Source organism: Mercenaria mercenaria, chromosome 11 (assembly GCF_021730395.1).
Source record: "Mercenaria mercenaria strain notata chromosome 11, MADL_Memer_1, whole genome shotgun sequence".
In the NCBI taxonomy this organism is placed as follows: Eukaryota; Metazoa; Mollusca; class Bivalvia; order Venerida; family Veneridae; genus Mercenaria; species Mercenaria mercenaria.
The window spans coordinates 77509135-77524892 of record NC_069371.1 but is presented as its reverse complement, the minus strand read 5'-3'; the positions used below and the strand labels follow the sequence as shown (position 1 = coordinate 77524892).

The following is a 15758-nucleotide window of genomic DNA, read 5'->3' as shown; positions in this document are numbered from 1 at the left end:
TGAAGACAGTTTAGCAGCAATTGGCAGTATCTGACATTGAAGTTTACGGTGAAATTATTTAAATCATTTCATAAAAAAAATTGTTTCGTTTCGTCAAAGCACTTTAACATAGACGATCTACTTTCGATTTCAAAAACTACAAGAAAATACAATTTAATTTTTCGCCGATTTGTTTATTTCTCGAAAAATAAGAAATAAAATCATTTCTAAAATCAGTAGTAATTAAACAAATCAGTAAGAGCTCTTTCTCGGGATAATGTATCCGCTTACTGACTGCAAAAATCAAGCATGTGTCATCATGAAAAGTAGACTGGGTGACGGTTTCATGTTTTTGCGAACCTGAATCGTAAGCAAATTATCTAAACCAGTCAAAATTCCAGAAAGGTTACGATCTAGATTCTTTCTAGTATTACAATATCCAAAGTATGACTGTCACTTCATCTTTTTACTTTCAGATCATGCCTCAGGACTAGAATACGAGTCTGACATAGATTATATGTAGGTGTAATAAAAATAAATTCTAGAATCATTTCTGTTACAATAATATCTATCATGTATGTTATTTGAATGTTAAAATTTCATAACACAGCTCGATATTTACCCAAAATATTATATCCGGATACGATTACACTTTTCTCCAGTTTCAACAATATATTTTACAAATTGTGATGATACGAAGACATTTAGCAGCAATTGGCAGTATCTGACATTGAAGTTTACGGTTAAATTACCACTTATTTAAATCTTTTCATAAAAAAGTTGTTTCGTTTCGTGAAAGCAGCCAAACATAGACGATCTACTTTCGATTTCAAAAACTACAAGAAAATACTATTTAATGTTTCGCCGATTTGTTTATTTCTCGAAAAATAAGAATTAAAACCATTTTTAATATCTGTAGTAACTGAACAAACCAGTAAGAGCTTCTTCTTCCGATAATTTATCCGTTTACTGACTGCAAAATTCAACCCACGCAAAGTTTATAGAAATCATACGATGCGTGTATACGTTCAATGTGGGAGAATTAAGGCTGATCGGGATCGGCTATGTTACCTAACGCATCCAGACTATTCAGATTTGTTTTTTTAAAAAGCATTGTGTGCATTTCTGTAATTTTATATACGTTTTTATACGCTTAGAAATTATTAGACATGCGTATTTGCATTATTTCTATACGTAATTTACGCTAATACGCATCTTATCTGGAGCCCTGTGGAACTATTTTTTGTCTTTCGCTGGATGTTACGCAAGCTTTGTAAGCCTGCGCAATTCATAAAATGCACATTTATGCTTAATGAGTTACGATCGAGTATTGCACAATTACAAGTCATAAATATGACAGATTACATCGTATATTGGTCATAGCAAAGGGAACTGACACAACTTAACTTCATTCATGCAGTGAACTGTTTGAAGTTTGAGAAATCTAATGGAACTACATCCCTTCACTGTGTTATTTGGTCCATTTAGAGAATCGCTGAACAGCAAGGACTCGTCAAAACGCTTTCAGCGTTTAGCCGACTCAAAAACGACATGTCGTGTCTATACGTTTAGATGCTGGCTATGGGTGCAAAACGGTACTGATTGGTCAAAAATACACATGTATTTAAACAGTAAGTTTGTATAATAATTACAAGAGTTCATGTTTTCAGATAGTTGACAAATATAAATTATGTGTTATAAGAGTTAAAGATAGCCAATGTGTTCTTTAACGAAAGAAGTTTTATTTTCAGATACTAACTTAACATGTAGAAAAATACTCATAAAATGAATTTAACTTGAGTCAATAATACTTCCTATTTTCAAATATAAGATTTAGGTCTAGTATACTTTTAAGATAATCGGCACGACTAGTTGCACCAAGCGCGGCAAAACAGTAGCCTACAAGAAAAAGCTTTCAGTTTTTAGGGGCTTTATATAGCTGAACTTCCGTTACAATGTCATAACTTCGTTATTAATCTATTGATGAATACGAACTGAGCGCAACAACTTACATAATAAACATTCTTATATGCAAACAATGATGTTCCATATATTTCACTAGGTTTTCCTTTTTATTTTATTCTTATTATTATTATTATTTAATTAAATGTAATTATTTAAGTAGTTAGTATTTTTGTAAAAGTGTGTTGCATAAAAATATTTAGTCGCTTACCTCTTTAATTTATCTCGACTTATATCCAACTTGTATGTCTCTCAAATGAATACAATTTATTAAAGTGCCAATTTATAATGCAAACAGAGAATATGAAATTATTTTGAAACTTTCAAAGTTCAAACCGTTAATGTTTGTGTCACATTTTCACAACACTGTCGTAAAATATTTGTTGAACTCCAGGCAGTAAATAACCTGGCTAATACCCCAGTCACACATACGGCGCGGATAGCTACGTCTAGCCACCGATAGAAACGTAGTAATCCGTATCGATCCGTACCTGTGCCGTACCTCAAAGTAGTAATCCGTATCAATCCGTACCAACACTTGGTCAAAACGTTTTTCAAGACTTATCCAAAGTTTCTCCAACTTTTGAACATGCACAGAAGTTTGAGCGATCCGTACCCATTTGAGCGTGACTTTAGTCCAATTCGGTTGAAACTTATTCATCCGTAGTTAAACGTATTAAACGTAGTTATCCGTCCTGAGACGTACCTTGTCGTACTTTGCCGTAGTTTGACATGATGGCAAAGATAATCGTAATGAAAACGCTGGCTACACGTGGCCTATTTATATGAAACTTACCGACCCGTTACTAAACCTTAATGCGAACGTAGTGATTCGTATTGATCCGTAGCTGAACGTAGTTACCCGAGGCTGCCCGTACTTTTAAGCGTAGTTCAACGTAGTTCACCGCAGACACTTCCACACTTTGGGCAAGTTGCTAGGCGTAGTTCAAGGTAGTTCACCGCAGACACTTCCACACTTTTGGCAAGTTGCCGTGCGCAGTGAAACGTAGTTCAACGCAGTACGCCGTACCTATCCGTAGTTATTCGCGTCCTGTATCTTTTTGTTCCCCGTTTCTCGCCATTTTTCCCGTACTAAGACATACAGATCCGTACTTATCCGTGTCCGCTCCTCCACAGACCAATCCCATCCGCACCGTACCTCAACGCACGGACATATCCGTATGTGTGAATGTAGCTTAAGCAAAGATTGAAGCAATCACGCATAAAATCGTGCAGGTGGCAAAATTTATTTTGATGCAAAAAAGTACATTGGAAAATGGATAGATTACAGACCATACTGCCAACTTTTATACAAAGTATGGCAAAATACATCCTCCCTATGTAAAAATCTATCCATCAGCTCTCGTGCGAAGGTGAAAGTAACGAATTTACGTGTGAAATTTGTGTTTGTTCTGGCTAGGGCGCCGTGTTCTTAACAAGCAATCACCTTGCAAAGTCATAAAGTAAACAACCAAACTAAGACACTGAATGCGTTTTTATGCAGAAAGATTATTTCTAGTTTCTTTTTAAAGGTATCAAAACATCATTTTTAACTGCTTGTCTTATGATTTGATAATATTTGCAAATACTGCCACACAGGAATTTAAGATACTTATGATTATTAATAAAATACTTATGATTATTAATCTGAATGATGTCTTAAAACACAAACACTCGCGTTTCGCGAATTCTTAAAACCGCGAACTTGAAGTCGCTAAATAAAACACTCGCGACAATTACAAAGTTTACAGTATCTAGAATTACTAGACTTGCAAGAATGCAGTTGTTCATTTGATTACTTATTATTTAAGTAGTATAAAATTAGGTGAAATAATTCGTTAAATTATCTGGGAGAGCAAAAAAAATAGCGTAAATGGGGAAATGAAAACGCTTACCTTAATCAATGTAATAATTTCAACCACAAGTAAATATCCAGTTTATCTAAAATGTAACTGCGCCTGCTTGATAAAGCTTGTTAAATGTCAAGTTTTGTGTCAAGTATCTTAAATATTGTCCTAAAATGTTTATTTGGTAGAAATGTGTTTTCTTTAGCCGTCCGATAAATATCCACGAGTTAACTCATTGGTTAGCTATCTCCATGCAACCTGTTTACGTAACCTGACTATCCCCATCGTACTTTAAATCGCCTTCACTTGGTATATACAGTCAAACTTGTATGCAAAGACCACTCAGGGGACGAAAAACAATTGGTTCTTGCTGACAGGTGGTCTCTTAACACAGGAAAACTTACAGTATTTTTGGTTTGGTTAAACAAGAAAGGAAAAACAATGATGGTCTGTATATGCAGGTTTTATAGTAGTGCCTACATCGGAGGTGGTCTTTCGCTCAGGTTTGACTGTGTACCAAACGAAACGGATAATTCACGGCAAATAAACTCATTTTTTTCCATTAACTAATATGTGAAGCAAAAGTGTTACTACTTAATGTGTCCTATTGACAGACTTTAAATCGTGCATGCCTGCTGAACATAATGGTTTTGTATAGACTTACTTGATAAAGTAAAATCTATTTTACTACACAAGATCTTGCAGTAATTTCAAAATGCAAGACGTCCATGAGAGTATCAACAGAATGATTTCAGACAGAAAAAGCTTTGCAAAATGTAGCCAGAAGCCGAGTAGTGGTATAGTAAAATCTGTATATTTGAGCCTCCCTGTTGTATACAAAGCATGAAGAAGTTTGTTTCTTTGTTAACAATTAGCCTGCTAAATTTGAACTGGTTCAAAATGAACTGGTTCATCATTCAATTTGGGCAATACCATTTATTATTTGAAGGGGTGTTCACTGAAATTTACTGACTGAATAGCGAACAGTGCATACCATGATCAGACTGCACGGATGTGCATGCTGATCTTGGTCTGCACTGGTCGCAAAGGCAATATCACTTGCCGCCAGCAGGCTAAAGGTTAAAGCATTTCAATTTCCGTGTTTGATCTAGATGTACTAGAGTTGATAACATTATTTATTAATAAGGTAAAATGCTATTTTTTTATGTAAATGGGACAAAATTTTGGCTTCATCAAATGACTTTTCATTAAAGCGTTATAACCCCCATTAATTCTTCTAAGAAGAAATTTTTATACTTTGCCTACATGTTACCTTGATCAATTTTGTTTTGCCTACATGTTGCTTCAATAAGTCTTGTTTTGCCTACATGTTGCTTCAATAAGTATGTTACCTTTATATTTCTTGTTTAATTCTGCTGGATGGTGAATTGTTATTTGTCCGAATAACATAGAATAAATCCTTGACACCGGCATACGGAAAGAAAAATAATCCTGCATATAAATGTCATCTGGTAGTACATTTATAAAAATGGAAACATTACTTTCTTTCTAAAGACAAAAAGTGATAACAAAAAACTTGACACGTAAAATAATTCCAGTTAATGCCTTCCAAAGGTTTAACTCTTAATTATCCTAGTAAAACTTAAATACACATCTGTTTCAAAGGTTTTGTGTCAACACAGACATATTTAGAAGGAACGCTTTGCCGAGCTGAATCGTGTTAAAGCACCGAAATTCAGGATATATCGTTGAAGAGGGAAACTATCAGGCACGGCACGATTTCATTCAAAGATTAAAGGTTTCTATCATCATCTGGTTTCTTTCTAGTAAGAAAAACTATATATGAGCCGCGCCATGACAAAACCAACATAGTGGGGTTGCGACCAGCATGGATCCAGACCAGCCTGCGCATCCGCGCAGTCTGGTCAGGATCCATGCTGTTCGCTAACAGTTTCTCTAATTCCATTAGGCTTTGAAAGCGAACAGCATGGATCCTGACCAGACTGCGCGGATGCGCAGGCTGGTCTGGATCCATGCTGGTCGCAAAGCCACTATGTTGGTTTTCTCATGGCGCGGCTCATATGTCAGTGCAAACGGAAACATGATAATGAACTTTAAATAGCTGTAACGTCTTGGCCATTATATGCTAAGGTATTTAATGTCATGTCAGTACAGGGGATATAACATAACTACTTTAAAGTTACAAACTCATAAAGGAGCTGTCTAATTAGATGTTATGCAAAATTACATGGTTAGAAAACTACTACTTTCAAACCTATACAGTTACAACCATAACGGGAGGTAATCATAAACAATGGCTTCAATAATTTTTATAAACAATCTGTGTCTGTTGTTGTTGTTATTTACAATAATAACCGATTTATAATTAGTTAAAAACCTGCTACTTCTTCTTCTTCTTCTTCTTCTTCTTCAAATTCTTCACCGCCAACAATGGCGAACCCTCGCATGATTATTAAGTATGGTTTAATCCATTACCGAATAAATGATGATGATACACTGTACAGAAGCAACTCCCCACACCAGAATCACCACGAAAAATATTTACATTTATAACTACAGCTCAGTCTTTACACACTGTCTAAAATTTGTCTAAAATTCTGTAAGTTAGACCGCATGCACTCGGTGGGAGATCATCTAGGAATGGATCCCCTATATATTCTGTCCCTTTCTTTATGTAATTTATATAAAAGCCGCCTTGCATCAAACTCTAAATCATTCACAAAGTCTGTCCCTACCATATATGAAGGCAGAACTTTAGAATAGTCAATAAACAGGTTCACAAAGTCATTGGTTGAAGAAATAAAACACTGTAAACCATTTTCTTTTAGGTTATTCTTAACAGATGTTATAATCGGTGCGCGAGTGACTTGCAACTCTGGGCATAGTAATATAAAGTGTTCTAAGGTTTCGTCAGCACAATGGCACAACTGGCACACTGGATTAACTGTATGATTAAATCGGGCTCTGTTGGCTTGTAGAAGGAATGTTCCTGTCAAAATCTTCAATCTAGGTGGCATCCTTGAGACTTCAAAAGTTGAAGTACACCGAACACGCAGAACAGGATGAAGTTTACCAGGTTGATAACTGCAGTTCATGTATCGGAGCGAAGGGTAAAGTCGAGCCTGAAACTCGATCTGTTGTCTCCATTTGAGTTCAACTAACTTATATGTATATGTTTTCCATTTATGCTTACTTAATGGAAATTTAATATAGATAAAAACATCTTCAAAGTCATATTTAGCTAGAAGAGGTGGCATTTTCATAGCCCATGAAAGTGATTTCTCATTTTTCACTGTTAACTGTCTCACAAGTATCCTTTTTTCAAGACTGTTATCGTGCTGGTTACACAAGTTATTAAAAAAGCTTAGTATTCGAAGATCAATAACTACCTGCACTGGTAACAAGCCTGATAAAATATATATTGCGGATAATAGTCCAAATCTGAGAAAATCTAATATATTTTTAAAACCTCACCACGAGTCATTAGACAATTTTTATTATGTTTCATGCTTTGGAGAAATGGGACAGGGTGGCCATTAAATCAAATTAAATCGTTTAATCTCCAGGTATGAATCATTAGGTTATGGGTTATATGCTCATTTTAAGTCATTTTTGGTATCAGAATGGGCGAAGAGGAAGTTTGGTTAATTAGTTATGTATTACAGATACTGAACGCACCGATGAAATTGACCAGAAGCAGGAGTGACGTAAATGAAATTAGGACTGAAACAGAAGGTACTGACACACCAGGTAATGTTATTGGTCGTGATTATTCAGCAGTGGTTAACCCCAAAGATATCAAGGAAAATGGGCGTAAGATACAGAAAGCTAAACCTAACATTCTCAAAAACATTAGTAGTTCAGAAAGTACTATCCGAACTTAAGTCTTGAAAATAAATTGAATTAAACTAAATAAAAAAAAAACAAGGAAGGGTAAATCTAGATAATCTACCACTGCCTTTTTACAGAATGGCGAAAGAAAAACACTTACCTTCTTTTCAGTCTGATTTAATTTACTTGTTACTGCAAAAATGTTAGATTCGACGAGAGGGTTAATATACCTATCAAGAGAATATGAAGAACACTGTTTCTTTAATAATCAGAAAGCATGTGTTCGCTACCGTTGATAATCCATATCTGTCCCTAAGAATTCAGAGTACATGTACCAGAATGCTAGCTTGTTTGAGGGTCCGTTTTATTTTATTACTAGTAGTTCGTCTCTCATACTTTCGGATGTACTTATTTGTGGTAAAATTGTATTTTTTTCGATTTAATTGGGATTTCCGAAACAGTTTTAAAGCCTGTCATAATTTTGTACAGTTGGGAAAATTCGTGATCAGGAACACAATTCTGGTTTCAAAGAAGAAAACTTCTTGGAAAATCCTATATAAGTCTACGTAAAAGAATTTTAACCGGGACCCGGTCTCCTTTTTGTACGACTAATTATTATTATTATTATACCAGATTTATATCTACAAGTCTATTACATAATGCAGCACAAGTTTCGGCAATGTGGCTAAGATTTTAAGAAAGTTTCAAATGCAGTATACGACGCAGTTCAAAACAACATAATAAAGACAATAGGAAGAAATAAAAGCTTAAAAAAAGATAACTTAAATCTTTCAAAAATGTTATTGAATAAAATCTGATCGATCGGCAATTGTTCAAGTAAATATACGTGTTTACAAAAAAAAATATAAATGGGGCAGACCGCTTACCTCTTATCAGTCGCCAGCTAATATCCAATAAATATCAAATTTACAACCGCGCCAGCTTTATGTCAACAGTTTTGTCATATATTTCAAATAGTTATCTTAACATATTTTGGTTGAACCCAATCACCGTGTTGAACGTAAATGATTGGCTAGGAAGATGTTAAACTACGAATGGGAAATTTTGCCATCATTCTGCAAAAGTTTTGAAATCAGCTCGCGTATTCATCACGAAACATTGTAAAAATATACTCTTCTGGACAAATCCTCCCCCTCCCTCTCCTACTTAAATTGACCAAAGAGTACAAAATCCCCCCTCTTTGATCTTTTTCAATTATATCCAGAGTTGCACTTTATTCCGTTTAAACACGTGTAATTATCAACTCAGAAACTGTGGTTCTTTTAATTTTGTTACTTTTTTAATTTTAAAGTTTTTATTCAACAAAATGAAAGGAGGGATTTTGACCATTTTGGTCAAATTGACAAAATCACCCCATCCCCACCCCACAGTCCAATTTTACTAGGGTGGGCAAAATCTTCCTTTGATTTATTTAATTATATCGAAGCTTTCACTAGATCCCGTTTAAAAATTGACAGATATCATCTAAAAAATATGTAGTTTGTAGTTTTTTATTCTTGTTTTCTTTCTTCATTTTAAAGTTGTTATTCAATAAAATCAAAGAGGGGACTTTGTCCGACTTGGTCAAATTGAGCTGGGACATTTGGTCCCCAGGAGGAGCGTTTGTACTACATTCTATTAAATAACAAGGTTATAACAAGCTCATGTTTCCGATATGTAAATATCTTGCAAAATAATCACTGTCTCTAGATTAAAAGTTGTGTATCAACTAACACACGAAGGAAATTGTAAGATAGTTTGTTTTTTTAAATAGTGAGAGTTTATTTTACATAAAGAGTTGTATAGACTTACCTGAAAAAACAAAACTATTTCTCTGGAAATGTTACAGACAAAAGAAAAAAAATCATAATACACTAATCTATAGGAAAAGTAAAAGACAAATTTATGAAGAAAAAAAAACAAGTTTTGTAATAACAAGATGCATTTTGTCAAGTTTTAATTATTTTAAGTATGTGCGGTGTGTTTTGAAATAAACTTATCTTTGAAAAATAAATGAGACTACACAAAATCTCTCATTTCTAGTAAAGTTAGATAAAACAAGAAATTAAACAAGAGGGCCAAGATGGCCCTAGGTCGCTCACCTGAAGAACACACCATAACAGTGTAAACATGTTTGACCTAGTGATTTCATGGAAACAAATATTCTGACCAATTTTCATTAAGATTGGACCAAAAATGTGGTCTCTTAAGTGTAAACAAGTATTTTCTTCAATTTGACCTAGTGACCTAGTTTTTGAGCCAAGATGACCTACATTCGAATCTGACCTAGATTTGATCAAAGCAATCATTCTGACTAAATTTCATCAACCTCAATTGAAAAATACAGCCTCTGTCGCATACAAAACGTTTTTCTTTGATTTGTCCTAGCGACCTAATTGTTGACCCCAGATGACCAATATTCAAACTTGACCTTAACTTTATCAAGGCTATCATTCTGACAAAATTTCATGAAGATCAATTGTAAAATACAGCCTCTATTGCAAACACAAGGTTTTTCTTTGATTTGACCTGGTGACCTAGTTTTTGACCAAAGACGACCCATATTCTAACTTGACCTAGATTTCATCAAGGCAATCATTCTGACTAAATTTTATGAATATCCAGTGTAAAATGCAGCTCCTATTGCGTACACAAGTTTGTTTTTTTTTTAAATTTGATCGGGTGACCTAGTTTTTCGTTGCGGGTTTATCCCGCTACCAAAGTTAAGTGTATTTCTGACAATCATGTAGCATCTTTATTTGATTCCAAATCACATCCAAAGGATATGTTCATTTGCTACACAAAGTAGTCCCATTCATGAACAATGCGGATGAATTATCAATGATCAAGTAGTTCTTATTTATCCTCTATCCTTTCACACTGGCCCTTTAGATTATATAAGACTGGCAAAGATTAGGTATTCCAGCCCATGGTTACATCACTGACTTTCAGCTGTTCATGTAAGGTCAGGCAGAGTTTATCTTAGATATGAGGCACATTAGTATTTGTTTCTTATACATGTATATTTAGAGATTGGCATTTAAAATGAAAATAAATCTAGCAAAACCCCGCAACCACCAGACATCTCAAGGCTTTGATTGACTCTAGATGATCCATATTCAAACTCCACCTAGATTTCATATAGACAAACATTCTGATTAAAGATTCTGAAGATGCGCTGTAAAATGGAGCCCCTATAGCCCAGTTCGGAAAATACATATTTCAGTTACGCCCCTTTAAAGAGCTCTTCACATAAAAGATAAATTCTGTGCAATGCTTCACTTCCGGTGAGCAAATCAGCTGAAAAAAACATGGCGACTCCTACAAGTATCATCAAATCAACGCAGAAAGAAAGGCATTATTGTTGTGTTTGTTCAAATTTCCGTGGGAAAGTGGTTGATGGACGAACAATCGTGTTACATAGATTTCCAGCGGACATTAATTTGAGACGAACATGGATAAAACGTGTAAAAACCGTGATGAAGAAATTCACCTTCAACAACAATGCAAGGCTATGTTCAGCACATTTTGTGGACGGTCAGATGTCGGAAAAACACAATGTTCCTTCAGTCTTTGAGTTTCCAACGAAAAGAAAATTATTTGCATTATCATCGGTAAGTGTGTGCAATGCAGTAAACTGTTGGGTTCTGCATACACAAGGCTTTTTCTTTATTTGACAAAGTGACCTAGTTTTTTACCCTGGATGACCCATATGCAAACTTGACCTACATTTTGTCAAGGCAATCATTCTGACCAAAATTCATGAAGATCAATTGAAAAATACAGCCTCTATCGCATACACGAGGTTTTTCTTTTGATTTGACATAGTGACCTAGTTTTTGACCCCCGATAATCCATTTTCGAACTTGGCCTAGATTTCATCAAGGTAATCATTCTGACAAATTTTCATGAAGATCAGTTGAAAAATACAGCCTCTATCATATACACAAGGTTTTTCTTTGACTTCACCTAGTGACCTACTTTTTGCCCCTAGATAACCAATTTTCGAAGTTGGTCTAGATTTCATCAAGGTTATCATTCTGACCAAACTTCATGAAGATCAATTGAAAAATACAGTCTCTATCGCATACACAAGGTTTTTCTTTGATTGGACCTACTGACCTAGTTTGTGAGACCCATTTTCAAACTCGGCTTAGATTTCATCAAGGTAATCATTCTGACCAAACTTAATGAAGATCAATTGAAAAAAACAGTCTCTATCGCATACACAAGGTTTTTCTTTGATTGGACCTACTGACCTAGTTTGTGAGACCCATTTTCAAACTCGGCTTAGATTTCATCAAGGTAATCATTCTGACAAAATTTCAGGAAGATCAGTTGTAAAATACAGCCTCTATCGCATACACAAGGTTTTTCTTTGATTTGACCTAGTGACCTAGCATTTGATTCCAGATGACCCATTTATAAACTTGGCCTGGATTTCATCAAGGTAATCATTCTGACCAAACTCTATGAAAATCAATTGAAAAATACAGCCTCTATCGCATACATAATGTTTTTTCTTTTATTTGACCTACTGACCTAGTTTTTTTTACCCAAGATGACCCATTTTCTAGCTTGGTCTAGATTTCATCAAGGTAATCATACTGACAAAATTTCATGAAGATCAGTTGAAAAAATACAGCCTCTATCGCATACGCAAGCTAAATGTTGACAGACGACAGACAGACGGACAGACAGACGTCGGACATCGAACGATCACAAAAACTCACGTGAGCTAAAAAAACATATTTTCATTCATTAAAGTGGAATTATACGGGTTTTTCTTTCAAGTAAAAATCCAGTTGAAATAGATGTGTGTGTAAAGAGGACGGAGGAAATTATAGCTTTTAACCCAATATACCAAACTTTTCCTGTTACCAGTACGAAATAATAACTTTCCAAATATGACTCTTATTTTGACTGGGGCAGTCCTTTTAAGAAAAGTCGAACTGCACGCAGGAGTTGCTTCCCTTCAACTTCAGAAATCACTACCTTTAGGTAAGGGAGATCATTGCGTAGAAGATTAAAGAAAAGGACTATTATTTTATTAGTCGGATTTCTTTATTTCTAAAACATCAACTTCAAATACTTATGCGGCATTGTCGTTAATTTAACACATTTAAATGCACAGCAACCGAAAATTGTTTTTATAAAACATTCACCAAAAACATTCTATGTGCAGTAAGATGCGCATAATGTCACTTTAAAAAGCTATGAATGTATCAAAATCCATTTTTATATGTCCTAACATCATATTTAATAAGTCACCAATATTTTACCTTAGTAATCAACGCTTGCAATACAACACGGTAACACGGCCACGTAAAAATTTGAGCATCTGCTCTAATTGTTCGCACCGTATATTCTACCTACATTTTTTTATCTGATTTCAAACTTGATATGCCACACATGACACCATGCATATCATTGCTTAAACCATTGCATATCCTTTCGTTGACTGTAAAACACTAATAATTTTGTATTCTGGTTTCCAATTAGAACGAACTAAGCTGATGGCAGAAGCTTGTAATCAAAATCGTAGGGTGTGTTTGTCAATGATCTTTAATAAATTGTGCTAACACTATCATAATGTCAGATTTTGTTATTCCTCATCATAAACGGTTACTTGTCAAGGTTATAAGGTACTAAATGCCTCCGCTACTATTTTCTATATAAATATTATAATATACAGCATTTCAAGCATTCTACTTCTCGTGAGACCACCTTTGTTTTTGAAGATCTGTCTTTAGGCAGTCAAAACAAACAAGAGGGTCATGATGACCCTGGATCGCTCACCAGAGTAATATGAGCTCCATGTTTCAAATGTCAAACTGATGATTTTTAGAAATTTTTTGGAAGTTTTTCCGATGTACAATCAAGTAACCCCTGGGGCGGGGCCAATTTTACCCCGAGGGTCATGATTTGATCTAGGCCTTCTGGTTAATTTTTAGCAAATTTATGAAGATTTCCCTATATACAATCAAGTAACCCCTGGGGCTGGGTCAATTTGACCCTGGGGGGTCAAGATTTGAACAACGTTGTAGAGGTCCACTAGGCAATGCTATATGTCAATTATCTAAGCTCTAGGCCTTCTGGTTTATTTTTAGAAAATTTTGAAGATTTTTCTATGTAAAATCAAGAACCCCATGGGGCGGGGTCAATTTGACCCCGGGGATCATGATTAAATAAATAAATTTTGTAGAAGTCTACTAGGCAATGCTACATGTCAAATATCTAAGATCTAGGCTTTCTGGTTTATTTTTAGAAATCTTTGAAAATTTTCCTATGTAAAATCAAGTGACCCCTGGGGCGGGGTCAATTTTGACCCCAGGGGTCATGATTTGAACAAATTTTGTAGAGGTCCACTAGGCAATGCTACACGTGAAATATCTAAGCTCTAGGCCTTCAGGTTTATTTTTAGAAAAAAATTTGAAGATTTTCCTATGTAAAATCAAGTGACCCCTGGGGCGGGGTCAATTTTGACCCAGGGGTCATGATTTGAACAATTTTAGTAGAGGTCCATTTGGTAATGCTACATGTCAAATATCTAAGCTATAGAGCTTTTGGTTTTTGAGAAGATTTTTTAAGATTTTCCTATGTAAAATCAAGTGACCCCTGGGGCGGGGTCAATTTTGATCCCGAGGTCATGATTTGAACAAACTTGGTAGAGGTCCACTAGGCATTGCTTCACGCCAAATATCTAAGCTCTAGGGCTTCTGGTTTTTGAGAAGAAGATTTTTAAAGTTTTTCCTTTCGGTTGCCATGGCAACCAGAATTCTGCATGGAATTCAATTCGTTGAACAATTTTTAAAGAAGACCATCCAGGGAACATCCCTGTGAAGTTTCATCAAAATTGGCCTGTTGGTTTAGGAGGAGATGTTGTTTAAAGGAAAGTGTGGACGGACGACGGACGTACAACGGATGGACGGACGGACGCCGGACGGTGAGCGATCACAATACCTCACCCTGAGCACTTTGTGCTCAGGTGAGCTAAAAACGGAGCAATGAAACCATGATCGCGTGACTGAGACACGTGATGAAAAGGCTAATATTGCGTAGGTAGACATTAGGATATACATACTTTCACTTTCATTTTACTCTGCAGCTTCTACACAAATTTGGAAGCTTAAAATCATCCGCAGACATTCCTCTTTAAAATCAAGCATCAACCAACAGAGTAGTCCAAATAATAGGCCGTTTCGGGACAGCGTGATAACTTTTGACTGTCGCTGTCTTAGAGGGATGACAACTATAAAATATCAGATCATAAAATAAGTCATCCCGATAAGCCAAATGAGTAAGGCTAACAACAGAGCTAAAATGGCCTTTACCAGGCGGGAAAATGGCACTGTTTACTAATATGGACTACATTCGAGTGGACCACAGAGACACATCAGGCGAATTACTACTTTCGTACCTCAGGTTAATCGGCCATTTGAGAGCAAAACCTGTCCCTTACTTATCTGTTTAAACAAGAAAACCTGCATTTGACCTATAATGAATCTCACTTTTAATAGTCACTTAAATATTTAGTTGTGTTAAATTCAAATCATAATTCTGTCATAAACAAGCTTTTTTTATCAATTGTCTACTCATTTTGTCCTTTAGCCGCGGATACGCCTGAGTACAACAGAAATTGTAAAAACCAGAAGGTTTGTGTGCGCCGTGTTTCATTGTCATATGATAGTTTAGTGCACCAACTTACTAAATATTTACATTTTTCTTCAACAGAAAACATTTGGTATTTAAGTTATGTAAATAGTTATTTGATTGTTTAAGTTTATATACAAAAAGTAGCTGAACAAAATGATTTGCTTTTTTGTTGTTTAACGTCGTTATTGGTCATATGGCGATTTTCCAGCTTTGATGGTGGAGGAAAACCCCAGGTGCCTATTCGTGCATTATTTCATTACGTGAGTAGAACCACCGATTTCCCGTAAGACAGCTGGATGGCTTTCTCACATGAAGAATTCAACGCCCTGAGTGAAGCTCGAACCCACATCGGTGAGGGGCAAGTGATTCAAAGTTAGCGACCTTAACCACTCGGCCACGGAGACACCTAAAACAAAATAAGGAACGGTCACGGTAAAGTGCAGTGTCAGCTACTCGGTCTCAACAGTGTCATTCCGGATGCGAAATCCAAAGTGTATGCGT

General features: G+C 35.5%; 1 protein-coding gene across 3 annotated transcripts in view; it reads right to left on the bottom strand.

The window, feature by feature from the left end:
* The window catches only part of LOC123531736 (uncharacterized), a 33661-nt gene extending 25025 nt beyond the window's left edge, over positions 1–8636 (bottom strand). Inside the window, exon 1 of one of the 3 annotated variants that reach the window (XM_045312960.2) lies at positions 8489–8636. The gene's annotated coding sequence lies outside the window, so the exon portion shown is untranslated. Of the gene's footprint in view, positions 1–2152; positions 2309–3836; positions 4001–8488 lie in introns of those variants that run through there. The other 2 variants (XM_045312957.2, XM_045312955.2) reach the window with 2 other exon arrangements.
* Positions 8637–15758: the final 7122 nt, after the last annotated feature.